At 40.3% G+C, this 18,020-nt stretch overlaps 1 protein-coding gene across 2 annotated transcripts in view; it reads left to right on the plus strand.

Annotated features, from left to right (window-relative positions):
- The window catches only part of PHEX (phosphate regulating endopeptidase X-linked), a 237,854-nt gene that overhangs the window by 13,754 nt on the left and 206,080 nt on the right, over positions 1–18,020 (plus strand). The gene's annotated exons all lie outside the window — the stretch shown is intronic.

Below are 18,020 nucleotides of genomic sequence, written 5' to 3' on the forward strand. Positions count from 1 at the left end.
GTACTTAACACCTCATTGTCTTTTGAGAACTCTGGATGACCTTGTGTTGGCCATATTGTTCCTATTAACTTCTGAGTTGGCTCTGGGGGGACTTTTTCTCCCATGGCCTCTGTAGCAACAACAGGTTCACACACACATACTCACATATGTGTGCATACACATAGCTATGTGTGCATGCATACACACACTTCAAAAATTGGAAAAGTCTTTTACTAGAGGTACTTCTCTTCATATTAGATCTATTTTTTTTATTCTGAGCTATTGGAGAAAGGCACTTTGGGATGGAAGTAGGGAGATTTCAAGGCTAGATAAGGTAATTGTTTTTGAGAAGACAAAGATAGGTATGTTTTTTTCCTCTCTTGATAACTGTGAGTTATGCCATATAAGACCTAGAATTTCTGAGACATTATAAGAATCATCATTTTTCTTTCTACTTAATCTCCATTTCCCCAATATTTTAAGTACATGAAAATGAAATGTGTCAATTTATATATACATTTTAACACGTCACTATTGGTACAATAATTAGATACCTGTTGTCAGTAGTAAGGAAAAATGTGCTTAAGTTTCACAACTAAGTATAAATCATATACACTTAAATTTTTAAGGCGGGCTTTATCTTTTCATAAACTAGAATAAAAGAGAATTTTCAAGAATGTCACTTATCCCCTAACCCAACAGGTGAGGTTCCTGTAGTACAGAATGATAAATAACACCTTGAGAAATGAATTTACTTACTTTCCTGTATAATATTAACTTACGTTGGTCCTTCACCTACCATTCTTGCCTATTTCCTGTTTCCTTTCTTTGGCTTTTCCTCCTAGACAGAGAGATGTGTGCACAGGTGTGTGCATAGACACACATACAATCATGCACGCAGAAATGACAGTGAAAGATAAGAAAAAGATAAGATTTGCCGTAGATGATCCTTATATGTTAATTAGAGCCAGAAGATTTCTATCTTCAGGGCATGAAGCAGTTACAATAATTTAAAGCACTTCCTGGGGATGTCTTAATGTAAAAATTAAATTCAGTACTGATATGCTTTTTTAGGAGGATACTGTATATGAGATCCTTGAACATTCATAGAAATAAGACTAAATTGTTGAGAGCGGCACAAGGGTTTTTTGTTAGCTTGCTTCTTTTAAAAATGAAGAATTTGACTTCTAAGCTCTTCTGGGAAAAGAAAAAGGAACAAAAATTAAAAGCAAAAAGTAAGAAAGTTGCTCATAAATCCACCCCTAGAAATGATGACTAATGAAGTAATTGGGTATACATCTTTCCAGATTCTTTCTTTTCCACTTGTGGGTATATATGCAAAACCTCATGTACACACCCATCTATTTAAAAACTTAGCTAATGGATCCTGAGAAACTTAACAGAAGACCATGGGGGAGGGGAAGGAAAAAAAAAAAAGGTTAGAGAGGAAGGAAGCCAAAACATAAGAGACTCTTAAAAACTGAGAACAAACTGAGGGTTGATGGGGGGTAGGAGGGAGGGGAGGGTGGGTGATGGGTATTGAGGAGGGCACCTGTTGGGAGGAGCACTGGGTGTTGTATGGAAAACAGTGTGGAGGTTCCTCAGAAAATTAAAAATAGACCTACCCTATGACCCAGCAGTAGCACTGCTAGGAATCTACCCAAGGGATACAGGAGTACTGATGCATAGGGGCACTTGTACCCCAGTGTTTATAGCAGCACTCTCAACAATAGCCAAATTATGGAAAGAGCCTAAATGTCCATCAACTGACGAATGGATAAAGAAATTGTGGTTTATATACACAATGGTGTACTACGTGGCAATGAGAAAGAATGAAATATGGCCCTTTGTAGCAACGTGGATGGAACTGGAGAGTGTGAGGCTAAGTGAAATAAGCCATACAGAGAAAGACAGGTAGCGTATGTTTTCACTCTTATGTGGATCCTGAGAAACTTAACAGAAACCCATGGGGGAGGGGAAGGAAAAAAAAAAAAAAGAGGCTAGAGTGGAAGAGAGCCAAAGCATAAGCGACTCTTAAAAACTGAGAACAAACTGAGGGTTGATGGGGGGTAGGAGGGAGGGGAGGGTGGGTGATGGGTATTGAGGAGGGCACCTGTTGGGAGGAGCACTGGGTGTTGTATGGAAACCAATTTGACAATAAATTTCATATTTAAAAAAACTTAGCTAATAAATGAAATAAGTCAGAGAAAGACAGATGTCATATGTTTTCACTCATATATGGAACTTGAGAAACTTAACAAAAGACCATCGGGGAAAGGGGAAGAATGGTTTCAAACAGAGAGGGAGGGAGGCAAACTGTAAGAGACTCTTACATATGGAGAACAAACTGAGGGTTGATTGGGGGGGGGTGGTGGCGGGGAAGAGGGGAAAATGGATTTTGGGCATTGAGGAGGCACTTATTGGATGAGCACTGGGTATTGTATGTAAGCGATGAATCTCGGGAATCTACCCCTGAAACCAAGAGCACATTGTATACACCATATATTAGCCAAGTTGACAATAAGTTATATTTAAAAATAAAAAATTAAATAAAAACTTAGCTAATATTATGAATACTACTGTGTCACGTGCTTTAACACTATAGTAAACATACATAACACTATAGTAACAATTCCATTTCGAATACACATGGATATTTGTGTTGAAAGAGTATTCACAGTTTAATTTTTGCATACAGCCAAGTTGCCCTTAGAAAGTTATTTCTAGGTCTTTATATATTTGCTTCTTGCTTTAAATGGTAACTCCTTTCCATCAACTGTTTTATGTTTGTTTGTTTGTTTTTTGAGGTAGGAAGTAGAGGTCAGCAAACTATGGCCTGTGGGCCAAATCCAGTCCACTGCCTATTTTTATAAATAAAATTTCATTAGGAGACAGTATCTCCATTCACTTATGTGTTGTCAAAGGCTGTTTTTGCACTACAGTGGCAGAATTGAATAGTTGGTACAGAGACCATATGACCATGTGACCTGCAGCCCTAAAATATTTACTCTCTGACCGTTACGGAAAAAGTTTGCCAACTCCTGATGCCTGTTGTAAAGCTTTGATATATCCATATGGGACCTCATTAGAATAAGCTTATTAATTAATAGCTTTTTGGTGGCTTCTTTGGAATTTTTTAGGTAGGTAATCATAAACTTAAGAAATAATTATACTTTCTGTCTCTCCCATTCCTTTTACTGTATTGGCTAGAGCCTCCAGAACAGAGTTGAATAATAGCAGTGATAATGGGTATAGTTTTCTTATTCCTCGTTTGGTGGCTAATGCCCTCAGTATTCCCCCGTCCAACCCCCAATTATATTTTTCTTTGTTTTGAATAGGTATTCTTTATTGTGTTCTGTTACTCTTAGTTTGCAAGAAGGCATTGTTCAAGAAAAAGGTGTCTTCACTATTTATGGAGAGAATCAGATGGAGTATCTCTTTAACCTCTCTAGATTTTCTTACACTGAATTAACCTTAGAATCTTGTAATAAATATTACCTATGAATGGTTTATTATTTTTCTTTTAAGACATTGCTGAAGTTGAATAGGCTGCTATTTCGTTTCATACACTTGTGTCTATATTTATGATTCAGATTGCTCTGCGACTTTTGTGTGCTAGGTTTGTCACATTCTCTTATCAAAATCGTGCTGGCCTTTTGAAACGAAATGGGAGGCTTCCCATATATTTCTCTGCTCTGTTAAAGACCCAACCAGATAAATCCCAACTTACTCTGTGACAAGCACTGTAAAGAATGAACTCAAAAATTGACCATTGGGGCTCTTGCTTTAAGTGCCAAGAAGGAGTGCAAATAGTCAATTAGGGTCTCTTTAAAAATTAGTATCATCTTGTACCAGATGTATGTGTTTTATATATAAAATACATCTTCTTTACACTTTTTAATTTTGAAGTAATTCAAACTAAGATAAAAGTTGAAAGCATGGCATAAGAACTTCCATATACCCTTTATGCAGATTCTTTGGTAGTTACCATTTTGCTACATTAGCATTATTATTATTCTTTCATTCTGTCAATATGTATATTATCTCTTTGTCTCTAACTGTACACCTATACATAATAGTGAGACTATACCTATAAAAGTAGAAACAGATTTATAGATATTTTTGTGATTTTGCAAGTATGTTGCAGATGATTACATATTATTAAAGTGTTTAAATGGAACTTTTCAAATGTCAGATGTGCTGACAAGTCTTGCTTTTTTAAACCTCTGATCTTTAAATCCTATCTGTGTCCCTTTGTATACTGTATGTATCTATGTATCTCACAGTCTGTCTACCCATCCATCCAACTGTCCAGGTAATACAAGCTCATCGTATACCAACTATAAGTGAATAACAAGAAACAAATAACATAGGATTTCACTTACATGTGGAGTCTGAAGACCAAATGAACAAATCCCCAAAACAGATTCCTATATACTGAGAATAAATGGGTGGTTGCCAGAGCGGAGGGGCAGGAGGGGAAAGGCAGAATAGATGAAAGGTACAAACTTCCAGTTGTAAAATAAGTTGCAGAATTGAAAAACACAGCATAGGGAATACAGTCAATAATATTGTAATAACGTTGTATGGTGACTACACTTATCATGGTGAGCACCCAGTAATGTACAGAATTGTTGAATCACTATGTCGTACACCTGAAACTAAGGTAACATTGTATACCAATTATATTTGAATAATAAGAACAACAAAATAAAAATTAGTCGAAAAGAAGAACCTATGTAAAATCCCACCACCGATAACTTTTTAAATGCAAATATACATACAAAGTTATATGTATATGTGAAAAGAGATCGTAGATTGTTTTTATAATTTCCTTTTATTGGACATGTTAACATCTTTTCATGTCCATAAAAAGAGATCTTTACCATCCTTTGCCATGACTGCTTTATACGGATATACTGTAATTGATTCAGTCAATTCCGGTGTTTCCGTTTGGATTATTTCCAGATTTTTGTCCTCACTGTAAGCCCCTCAGCATGAGCATTGAAGCTGCAGAGCTGGATTTGAATCCTAGTTACTTTTCATTTCTCCTCCGTGTCACCTGTGGCCGATTACATAATTCACCTAGCTCAGTTTTCTTACCTTTCAAATGGAGATAAGAGAATCTTTTTCATAGGGTTTGTGAGGACTAGAGGAGGTGACCCGTATAAATTACACTTCATCCCAGTCAAGTTCCTGGCATATAGCAGGTCCTCAGTAAATGTTTGTACTCTCTGCTTCCATTTTTGTCTCACAGCTAGTTCTAAGGCTCATGAAGTAATGTCTTCCAAATGCTTTATGCTTTATTCTGGTCTTATCATTTGTAAATATCATGTGCTTTCAAAAATATTGAATACTGTCTAGATATTTTGCTCACCCTTGATAAAAAGAGAGAACATCCAAAAATAAAACCCAATACCACCAATCAAAAGAATACCATTTTCTTACGGCTGATAGAGAACACACAGATACGGCTGTCCAATTTGTGAAATAAAATGGATTTGACAGACCTGGCTGATGAAAAATTGCCCTCTATTGAAGTCAGCAACCTGGCTCCGTGAATTTTTTCTTTAAATGGCATATAAGACTCAGATTTCTACTTGGAAGATAAAATTATTTCGTATTCTCTCCAAGAAGCAGGTTTTTTTTTTTTTTTTTTTTTTTTTAAGGCTGAATATAGTCATGTGTTTGGATGTCTCAAAATTTCCTTCCTACAAAACTTCCCAAATTTGTCTTCATGTGACCATGAAGATGACACAGCAATGTGTTGCTTATGAACGAGCAGATGAAAATTTTGCAAATGAGCGCTTATGAAACATGAGGCAATAAGTGAGATAGAACACTTGTGTCAAACAGAAGACAGATGACTCAAGGTAGAGCCAGCTCATCTCTATTATGGAATAGCAATCTTTGCCACTATTTTGTAAAGAAATGCAGTATATTATTATGTTCCAGCAAGACAGCATCAGCAGAACAATAAGATGAAGTAGGGTCTATGCATTAATGAGCAGAGAAAGATGATTGTGATTCATAGATGGGTTATTTATTTGTAAATATCTGCTGCCTGAGATTCAAGTGGTTCTCATAATTAAATACCCCCCCAATCGTGTTTTTGCTGTAATGATCCTAGCCAAATCATCTTCTAAAGATAATAGAAAGCTGAAAACTTGAGCACCTGTAAAGTCATTTGATAGTTAAGAAGCTCAGACAATTGAAGACAATGAATTGTGCCATTTTCCTCCCACCATGAACATAATATGATGTATCAAACTGAGCTTTGACATTAAGTTCTTTGAAACACATGATGTCAGACTAGAAAAAAACATGGGGATACGGTGGGGGAAGTGCTAGGAAGCAACCAGCCCTTTTGCTGGGCTGCTTATTCCCAGTGAAACTCAGCCCCAGTAAATCTCAGTGAACCTGCTATATAGATGGGATTTAGGGTGGGGGGTGCCCACTCACAGAAGATTCCTATTTTTGTGACCATGGTGGCTCTTTTTTATGTAGCCACACAGGAATTAGCAAATTGCCAGATTATACCTATGTCATCATAAGTCCTGCATACACAGAGGGGTGCTGTATGAAGATTTGGGCCTGTACAGAAGACATTCAGAATGTGAAATGAAATGACTTTACTTGAAAAGTAACGCATTTTTCCTAATCTCAGTACACCATTTGAACTTGGGTGTGTATAGCGTGGGGAAGGAGAAAGAAGTTGTCAAATTTAAAAAGTTCAGCAATTTCCTGCTAGTAAACATTCACTTTGAATATACAAATGCATTTCTTCCTGAAGCCTCTCTGAAAAATGTGTATGTAACTCTAGAATATGTTTTCCTAAATAGCTGAAGGAAGTGCAGAGGCCATGAGAATGGCCATCAAGTGTAAAAGCTTGTGTTCCAGTAGTTCTGACAGCATTTTAGGCTTTCTTCTTGTGCGTTCTTTTCTACCCCCAGTGCATGTCCTTGTCTTTTTGACTCTTTTCTGCTCCAAGCACTCATTTTTAAGATCTCATCTTTTCCCTTTTGGCCTTCAGGTAACTCTTCTGTCATAGTGATTAATATTACAAATAAGTTGGGTTCATTACATTCATCCTGAGTTTTATGCTCTTTTATTTGAGGGAAATACACTCGTTTCAAATGTATTGAAATGCACAACATTTTGACTGTATTAATGAATCTGTGAATGTAAGACTATTGATTAGGCATTTACTTTTTTTGGGCACCACTTGCCTTCAGTCACAAGTAATAGAACCCCCAACTCCAACTGGCTTAAAAAAAGAGAAATTTTCTGGTTCATGTAACCAAATGTCTGGTGATAATGTGGATTTCAGGTAAGGGTTGATCCAGCAGCTGAACCATGACATTAAGGGTCATGTTTCTTTATTTCTCTCTACTTTTATTTTCACCGTCTCATGATTCTTTCTTTCTTTTTTTAACTTAATTTTTTTTTTAATTTTAGAAAGTTTGAGCAGGGGAGAGGGGCAGAGTGAGAAAGAGATAATCGTAAGTAGGCTCCAGGCTCAGCATGGAGCCCAATGCAGTTCTTGATCCCATGACCCTGGGATCATGACCTGAGCCAAAATCAAGACTCAAATGCCCAGTCAACTGAGCCATCTAGGCACCCCGTCTCGTGATTGTAAGTCTGTTTGCTCATAAGATCCTTGCCAGTAGCAATGAGAATTTATACTTCCTCATTCCTATCCAACAAGAGCCATTGTGTTAGACATAGGAGGATACAGAAGTGCAGAGATTAATAAGGTCCCCAAGACTACCCTTATGGAAGTTAAAAATCTACACATCACAAAATGTTTCAACAGGTACTGTAATCAAGAGTCTAGAGCTGCACTGTTCAATACGGAAGCCACTAGCCACATGTGGCTTTTGAGTACTTGAAGTATGGCTAACTGGAATTGAGATGTGGTATAAATATAAAATACACACCAAATTTCAAAGACTTCATTTAAGAAACATGTAAAATATCTCACCAAGAAATTGATGATTTATTTCCTCAATTACATATTGAAATGATAGTATTTTAAGATCTATTTGGTTAAAACATATTGTTAAATGACCTCACTTGTTTCATTTTTCTTATTTTTAAATGTACAAGGAAATTAACAGTGATATATATGGCTCAGATAATGTTTCTTTATTTTTTGATTTCAGAGAGCATGTGCAAGCGAGAGAGAGGCAGAGGGAGAGAGAGAGGGAGAGAGAGAGAGAGAGAGAGAGAGAGAGAGAGAGAGAGAATATCCCAAGCTGGCTCCATGCTCAGCCCAGAGCTTGACACAGGGATTGATCCCACAACCCTGGAATCATGACCTGAGCCAAAATCAGGAGTCAGACACTCAACCCACTGAGCCAGTCAGGCACCTGGCTCAGATAATGTTTCTATCAGTCCTGTTCTAGAACCCTGAATAGGCTATTAGAAAGGTGAGCTATCTGGGAATGAATTCCAGTTTCTGTCAGTGGTAGAGTTAAGCAGTAGAGAAAGGTCAGAGAACACCTTTACTAAAAATAGTTCTCTACTCTCATCTCCAGTCCCTTTCTATCCTGTTACCCTATTAGTGTTCTTTGTGGTACTAAGAACCATTTGAATTACCTTCTTTGTGTACTTGTTTGCTTGTTTTTCTTAACTAGGGTGCCATTTTGGGCTTCACTGTGACCCAGCACAGTGCCTGGCATGTAGTTGGTCTTCACTAATACTTGTTAAAGAGTGGAGAGAAAGACTGTGCCCTCTGTGAGTGGCTGGCTGACTCAGTGGGGAGGGGTGGCTTTCTTTTGTTTCTTCCCCTCCATCTGTGCCTGAGGCGCAGCATGTTGTTCCACAAGATCTGGCATGAGATCCAAACAGAACTTGCCCCTGGTGGAGGGGAAGGGTAATTGTCAGTTGCTCTTCATTCGTGTTCGAGGCATCAGGAAGGCAGGACAGAGGAATGGACCCTGAGACAGGCTAGAGACCTTCCTGAGGCTCCCAGACTCCCTGGTAGTGTGATTCTGTGTAAATTACAGTAAAGAAAAGGAAAACTCCCGGGATGTCATTTACGGTTGGGCTCTGGAAAGCATTTGGGATTCTGCCACTTCCTGGCTCCCTGACTGCTGGCAAACCACATTCCTCTGAGGCTTAGTTTCTTATCTGGTGATCCTGTTGGATTAATTCAATGAAGTGCATCAACAGTCTTCCACACAGAGTTCAATAAATAACATCTGCTGTTGTTAATTTCATGAGCATTAAATTACCATTTTGAAAGCACTTGGCACTTAGTAGGTGCTTGAGAAATGTTAGATTCCTAGCCAATAAAAATTAAAAATTTCATAAGAAAACTTTACCAGCATCATTAAAGTAAAATAGTGTGATGTAATTTTTTCTGGAAGTCTCAACATGCCCGTAAATAACAAAGTTGATCTTAAAAGAAGCAAGCCTGGAGGTGGAAACAATAGGACATTTGTGTGTGTTCCCAGCTTTTATTGCCACACCTTGGTCATGACCTCAGACCTGGAAGGTCTCGATAATCTATTTGGTTCGTCAACACATTGATTGGGGAAATGGGAGCTGTAAATCCCACTTGCAGGAAAAGAAAGAGAAAAGGGGCGAAAATGAGGAAAAGTGTCATGTTAGGCTGTTCTAGATCCTCTTCAGATGCCACTTTTTGTCGTTTACACCACTTTGCCTTTCTTTTTTCTTCCCCCCCTCCTTAGGGGATTCTTTTTTTTTTTTTTTTTAATGTATGCTTATTTTTGAGAGAGAGAAAGAGACAGAGTGTGAGTGTGAGAGGGGCAGAGAGAGAGAGGGAGACACAGAATCTGAAGCAGACTCCAAGCTCTGAGCTGTCTGCACAGAGCGTGACACAGTGGTCGAACCCACAAACTCCAAGATCGTGACCTGAGCTGGGAAGTCAGAGGCTTAACTGACTGAGCCACCAAGGTGCCTTCTCCCTAGGGGATTCTTTATGACAGAAGGCTGTCAAAAGATTTCCAAGGACTTGAAGGGGAAAAAATGCAGCTTTATTTTCAGTAACCTCTAATGGAACTTCAGCATTTTCTTTAATTATGAACTGTGTGTTATTGGGTGTGATACTGTTCCCAATGGAAATCTTTATTTTTCTGTATTAATATAGATGTTGCAAGTATCTTGGAATATTATCTACATACATCACCACTTCACAGTCATAGTGGTTCTTAGACCCAATGCTAGATCTTACTATTAAATGAGTTAATGAAGTAGCACATATATTGTGATGTCAAATAGTAAATCAAATGTTTTGTTAACCGTGTTGCAGAATAACTGGTTTCTGTTGGAAACCTGTGTTTCTTAGGCACTCAGAAACATTATTTTGTGAATGGTCTTTAGGTTTTAAGAGTCTGCCCAGGAGATGTATGGCACAAAAATGATTAAGAACCCCTGTCTGGGTAAACGTTGCTGGGCAGGCCTCGAGAAAGTAGAGTTTCACTGAACTTCAGCCTTTTGATGCATCCTAATTCTAGGTGTTTAAAGCAGAGTTGGCTATTAATGTAACCCCATAGGTCCATTCATACCCAAATCTCTGAACAGTCTACTGTCTTGAATCCCCAGGTAATGAGCACATTACCAACAGTTCATATGTTTATAAGGATATTAGATGAAACCAGAGATTTGTGTCAATGCCATACCTTGAGCTGATTACAATTTGGGCTTTATGCAGTTACCTATGCCATGGAATAAATATTTTATAGATGAGATTATTAAGAGCTGTCATGTGCCTATTACAAAAGCAGAGAGTTAAAGGTTGGCACCCAGCTAGAGATGGTACAGCTTTTGGTGTGGTGTAGTTAAAAATACTTACAAGCAATGCAAATGATTGAAGACAGTAATACACAAAGTAGAATCTTCATTCCAAGTACACAATACGTATGGTTTGAAAGACCTTGCTTGTTAGCTGATCTTGAAGACGCTTACTCTTGGTCGAACTGGGAAAGGTAGATGTAGAGGGGAACTTGAGATTGGGAGGTGCTGTGAATGAAGTTCCTAGGAAAAGACAGGATCCATGTAACTGGGCTTGGTTGGGAGGAAGGCACGAACATGTCTTGGGGAGAGGTGACAGGAATGAGATGGGCCGATGAACATGTTGAAATTCATTTGTGAGATTTTTGACTTGCAGCAGGAAATGCTAATGTTCATGAGAAGTGGAGCTACAGCTTGGAAATGCTGTGCCTGCAAATACCGACTGGAAAAAGTAGTGGGGAAGCAGATGAGGGGCATTTGTGTTGTGTAAATATGAATTTACACATTAGGAAGTTTCCTGCTAGTTAGCTTGAATGTTGTAGGAAGAAAGAGACATTTTACTTGAGGAGATTGTCGACTAAATTTAGGTTCTTTGGACTAAGTATAAGTTCTTTGGCCTGACTGATGACACAGGATATGTGCATCCTGAGAAAGGCCTCTGTACACCTACAGTGACACTTCTCAGCTTGCCCACACCCAGGCCCTGTTTTGCATGGTTGGTGTAAGTGTATTTTGTTTGGCAGTTGTTCAGAAGGGTTGCATATTTTTGAAAAGATACTTCCTGAAAGACGCTGACTGTTTGGAAAGGGAAGAAAAATCCTAGCTGTTTTGGTGGTAACAGTTCCGAGGTATACCCACGTGAGCTGTGGTGGTAATGATTCCTGAAGCTTCTCCAAGTTCCCACGTGTGCTTGCTGTTGGTTGCCACAAGCTGCAATGGGAATGGAGCTGAGAATATGGGATTGTGTAGGAACTTCCAGGGGCCATCCAGATTGCACAGCAGAAGCAGATGACTCAGTCTGGGCCTTGAAACCCATGTGTTAAAGAAATGGGTCACATACCTTTACTAGACTCCTAATTAGTCAGTGGCAAAACTTAGGCACCAGAAAAATTAAAAAGTTGCTTGCATACAAAAATACATGGCCATACTGAGTGGAAAATTTCAGCCTCTCATTTCCAGTCTCCCTGATGAGATGGCTTTAGCTGTACTCTCACCTTCAATTCTGAGAATATTTCAAATGCAGCTTGATGGTGTGGATGGGTTGAGCATCTTTAAGATGTGGCAAAATCCCCATTTCTCTCCTAGTATACTACTAATGGGCACAATTTCTATGCATGGCTATAAAGTGAGCCTTTAACCATTCAAAAAAAAATTCATAGGAATCTCACACTGAGAAGGGCCTAGTAGGCCAGGCACTTTATAGAGATGACTTTGTTTAATAATACCCTTAGTTGAACTCTCTAAACTGAACTGCCACCAGGTCTGTAAGCTGAGAGATTTACCTGCGTTTTGCAAAAGAGGAAACAAAGGCACTGAGCAGTACCATTAACCAGCCCAAGATCACATAGCTGATAAGCAGTGGAGCTGGGATTAGAATTCAGATGGTTTGACTCTTAGTGCCTGATAAACAGCTTGAAAACTAAGAAGGTGGTATTGTCCCATCTTACAGTTGTGAAAGCTGAGGCTTGGAGAGGTTATATATATATAGCTGGTGACCTATAAAGTCAATACTGTCCAAAAGAAATGTAATGTGAATCACAAATCCAAGTCACATGTAATTTTACATTTTTAAATGTTATTTATTTTTGAAAGAGAGAGAGCAAGCAGGGGAGGGGCAGAGAGAGAGGAGAGAGAGCATCCCAAGCAGGCTCCACACTGTCAAAGCAGAGCCCGATGCGGGGTTTGATCTCATGAACCATGAGATCATGACCTGAGCCCACATAAAGAGTTAGGCGCTTAACCAACTGAGCCACCCAGGTGCCCCGAATTTACATTTTTTAAAAATGTTTATTTATTTTTGAGAGAGAGACGGAGACAGAGTGGGGAGGGGCAGAGGGAATGAGACACAGAATCTGAAGCAGGTTTTAGACTCTGAGCTGTCAGCACAGAGCCTGACGCGCGGTTCGAACCCACAAACCGTGAGATCATGACCTGAGCCGAAGTTGGACGTTTAACCGACTGAACCACCCAGGTGCCCCCCAGCCCCAATTATACATTTTTAAACAGCTGCCTTAAAAAGGAAAAAGGAAACAGGTGAAATTACATGATTCTATCTAAACCCACATAACCAAAGAATTATTCGCAAGTCATGTGACATTCTTTTGTTCCTAAGTCTTTGGAATTGGGTATGCTTCCTATACTTGAAACACATCTCCACATAGACCAGCCACATTTCAAGTGCTTAATACCAGCTTCTGTAGTGGATAGTGCTGCTCTAGAGAAGTGCTTCTCACTGATTGCTGCACACCAAGATCACAAGGGGGCCTAAAAACAGATCCCTGGGTCCCCTCCTTAGGGGTTTTGATGTAATTGGTCTGGGGTATAGCCTGGCCTTCTGGATTTTTCAAGTTTGTTTGTTTATTTTAAGAGAGAGGGAGAGAGAGACTCCACAGCAGGCTCCTTGCTGTCAGCACAGAGCCCGACATGGGGGTTTGAACTCATGAACTGTGAGATTATGACCTGAGCTGAAATCAAGAGTCAGTCTCTCAATCGGCTGAGCCACTCAGGTGCCCCTGGCCTTCTGGATTTTTAACTACTCCCTTCCACCAGGTGATTTTATTATGGATCCAAGTTTGAGAACCTTCTCAAGGGTGATAACCAGACCAACTGAATCGAGAACTGTAGGCACTGTCCATTGGAGAAAGTTCTGTGAGTTTTCTGAACTGAGACCCATTCAAAACTACTGCTCTGGCAGCATGCTTTGCTAGGTGACATTAAAGAATGCCAGGCAATGCCCTAATTTATTAATTTCTCTCAATTTACATTTCCCAACCTTTTGGCCAAGTCCCAGGATAATGTGAGAAAAGAAAAGGGATTTCTTTTTTCCCTTGATGTACTCACTGGTCTGGATACACACCAGTGCAAATAAATTAAGACATAAAGTTCCTTTATTTTAATTGAAGTCAGACATGTTGGTGTCGGCCTGGAACCTCTGAACTGTGGAGCAGAGGAAGTTAGGGTTTGCAAGCTGCAGGTCATTGCCAGAATGAAAAATGTCTGGTGGGGAACCTGTGGGAAGTGCTGGGTGAGGAAAGCAGGCAATTGTGGCTCCTGCTGAGGTCTGAAGGCTGCACGGCCCACGGTGTGGCAGGATGTGTATGGAACTGCTCTTGCCAGAGGCCTCGTGTCTGCCTGCGCGCTCGGCCAAACCCGAGATGTGCGTGTGACACCCAATACTGAGGAATTAAAATGCCTCAACTCGCTCAGGGCTTCACTTGTCCTTCAAATGCTTTTGGAGTCTTTTGGAAAAATTTTTTATATTGCCCTTTTTTATTTAAATCCACACAATCCTAAATTTCTGGACATCTTTATTATTTTTCATGATGAAAAATGCTGGGTCTGGGGCACCGGGGTGGCTCAATCGGTTAAGCATCTGGCTCCTGATTTTGGCTCAAGTCATGATCTCATTGTTCATGAGTTCGAGCCCCACATCAGGCTCTGTGCTGACAGAGGGGAGCCTCTGTCTCCCCTCTCTTTCTGACCCTCCCTGCTTCTCGCTCTCTCCCAAAAATAAATAAGTGTTTAAATAAAAAAAAAATTCTGGGTATTCTGTAGCGGTAATGCTATAGTTATATGCAATTTTCTTACATTTATTTGACTTAAAATTTAGCAAGACAGCACACAAACACTGCTGAGGCTTACATAGCCTAACTAAATTAATACCATATTTCAGTAAATAAAAATACTTTCAATTGTAAGATGCATCTTTGCTTCATGTCAACAAAGACTAAGCCATCACACAATGCCTCCTTTTCACCTGAAATTTTTACTTGCTTGAAAGAGTTCTTTTAGACATTAATTTTTATCATATTACTCTTTTGCGTTAATTAAAAAGAAAAATGGAGGCAGAAGAGACTGGTTAGAGTAGTGCTAAAACTTCTTCACAGTCCTTTTGATTTCAAGTCCTCAGTGCTTTGTTTTCTCACAAAACATTGTCTTCTTTCCATTAATAGCAGCAGTGATTCAGCGTTTCTGAAAAAAGTGCTCCCCAATTGTCTCAGCTGTTTTCCTCCAAAATTGCCTATTGGGATACGCAGTCAGTTTTTATTTCATGCCCGAATCATATGGAAATCTTTCTGAAGGCTTTTTAAGTGGCAGTTTACCGGCCATGCAACCAATTCGTTTGAGATACCTACCCTAAGAGCTCCGAGATCAAGTTCCCACACGGCCGGGCGATGGCAACTACATCATGACTGTGCTTAGCTGACAGTTGTAAGATGGATTCCCATTTCAGACATGTTAAGATGTGAAAAAAGTGTGCTTCTGAGAACTGGTGAAATATGGCATATAAATTATATTTCCGATAATCCAGGCTCCCCAACTGCTTGTCACATCCACCTTGTTTATGTACTTTCTTTTTTTTTTTTTTCAACGTTTATTTATTTTTGGGACAGAGAGAGACAGAGCATGAACGAGGGAGGGGCAGAGAGAGAGGGAGACACAGAATCGGAAACAGGCTCCAGGCTCTGAGCCATCAGCCCAGAGCCCGACGTGGGGCTCGAACTCACGGACCGCGAGATCGTGACCTGGCTGAAGTCGGACGCTTAACCGACTGCGCCACCCAGGCGCCCCTATGTACTTTCAACAATATTCAGTGAGGAGCATCTGGGTAGCTCAGTCAGTCAGGTGCCTGACTTCGGCTCAGGTCATGATCTCGTGGTCTGTGGGGTTGGGGCCCCGCATCGGGCTCTGTGCTGACAGCTCAGAGCCTGGAGTCTGCTTCCGATTCTATTTACCTCCCTCTCTGCCTCTCCCCCATGCTCTGTCTCTCTCTGTCTCTCGCTCTCTCCTTCTGTCTCTCTCAAAAATAAACACTAAAAAAGGTTTAAAAACAATTAACAACACTCAGTGACATTGGCATGCTGTTCCCTCGTCTGCACTCCTCGGTCTTCATGTACACCACTTCCTTCTTCCCCTCTCGTGTGCAGCTACAAAGCTGGACCTTAACACTATTCTTCCCAGCCTTTAATGTGAACATAAATCACCTGGGAATTTTTTTAAAAAGTGAAGATTCTGATTGAGTAGGTCTGAGAAGGGACCCAAGAGTTTGCATTTCTGAGAAGTTCTCAGGTGTTGGCCACACTGCGGGTCTAGGGACCACGTGTTGAGTAGCCAGGCTTTACTGTGTCTAAGGACACAGCACGCGACTGAAGAAATTCAGTACATCTGCAGAGTGCATGGGTGGTTTTGTTTTTCCTCCATTCATACTATCATTTTGATGAAAACCTATATAGTACAAATGTCATTATATTGGGTAAATACAAAGATTTGTTGTACATACAGGGTGTTTGTATGTACTGTTTCATGATTCAAGGAGAGCAATTTCTTTCCCTTAGTTTGTTTTCTGAAAGATATGTTCATTTTGTTTTCCCTTGCCTTCCTCCTCAAAAAACTTGGGCAACTTGAATTTATTAGGAAATCTGCATGTAATTGCAGATTAATAACCTAACCATTAATACCACATTAGTTCATTGTGATTAATAGCATCTCTGTGAATGCTTAATGAATTAGTAATGATGGACTATTTGCTTTAAAGTGTCAAGGGAACATTCCATGTAAAAAGGCACTACCCATAACAGGAAAATTAATTATATGCTGGTTGGAGAATAGCTTGTCACAAATAAGAAATGTTTGTTTGGAAAGGCTTACTGGTGTTCATATTTATACAGTGAGAGGTATTTTTAAAGCACGTATGGACCTTTTAATTTAGAAAACTAGAAGGGGATTTGATTTTCATCAGTATTTTAGATGGGTGTGGGCACTGATATTTCTGAGAGAAACCCACACGGATGTGTGCCAGTATGCTCTCAAGTTTGCTTCCTATGGTGGTCACTTAGATGAAGTTCCAAATGGAACCACTTCTACTACCTGCTGTCTATTCTGAATTCGTAAGTTCACTTCCCCAAGGCCCAAACTGTTCTTGTTACTAATTTTATTCTGTTAGCCTATCATTTGTTTTCTCTTTGGTTCCTCACTCTAATTTGGTGCTGTTGGCCATCATTGTTTATTTCTGTCTTTGCCCTACATCCGAGGAAGCGAAGGTCAGGGAAATTATGTGACTTGCCCAAACCAATCCAGCCATATAATTTGTCCCCCACAGATTATGGGTCTAACATTTCAAATGTCTCCAATTTTAACCCAGGCGGAAAGAGCTGCATGAGCAGAGCCTTTTCCAGCTGGTGCCTTTGAGGAAACCCAAGAAGCCCAGTGTGATTGGAGCTCAGAGCTGGAAGGGAAAAAGGGACAAAAGACAGGACTGGAGAGAAAGGAGGGGCCAGAGCATGTGGGCCTCTTAGCCTGTGTAAAGATTTTCCCCTCTGTCGTCGGGCCCGGGGAGCCATTTGTAAATGTCATGTTGAGGGGTGTGATGGGTTTTGCCAGAGCACACTGGCTGCATGTGGAGAATGATACTGGAGGAAGGAGTGGATGTAAGGAGACCAGTTCAGAAGGCCCCATCATGCTGTCCTCTTGTCTAGCTTGGGATCCAGGTGAAGGTAGAGATGTCTTCCTTGTTACAGAAAACTCCAAGCATCATTGGGGATTATTTTCTCTGTGTTCTCCTCAGGTCAGCGTGAAGGGCCCTTGTCTCTTCTCTGTAGCCCCTGGTTTCTTTGAACTTGGAAATGTACTTTGCCAAGCACCTCCAGTCCCCCGGCAGAATCTGCTGCAGAAGCCACACGGCAGCAGCTGGTGGGCGTGGAAGTTTTCTGTCTTCCTGCCAGCCCTTCTGCCCCTTTGTCTTGTGCCCAAGGTGTTGTTGCTTCCCTTCTTTGGGACAGAGCGGGGAAGAGAGCCTGGTTCCTAATCCCTCACTGTTAGAAATGCCATCTAAGGAGGATGGTTTTTCTTGACCACACACTGTAGTTTGAATGGCCAGGAATAGAGCCTCTGCTACTCTTACCTCCTCATGGAAGGTGGGAGTGAAGACAGGGCTTGGTTGGGAAGTGGCTTTTGAAAGCTATGTTTACAGTGTTTTTGATGCCACTTTCACAGATGAGGGAGGAGTTGTGAAGTCTGGGGCTCAGATTTTTCAGGATTTAAGGGACGCGGTATTTATCCCA

This window comes from Prionailurus viverrinus, chromosome X (assembly GCF_022837055.1).
Source record: "Prionailurus viverrinus isolate Anna chromosome X, UM_Priviv_1.0, whole genome shotgun sequence".
NCBI lineage: Eukaryota > Metazoa > Chordata > Mammalia > Carnivora > Felidae > Prionailurus > Prionailurus viverrinus.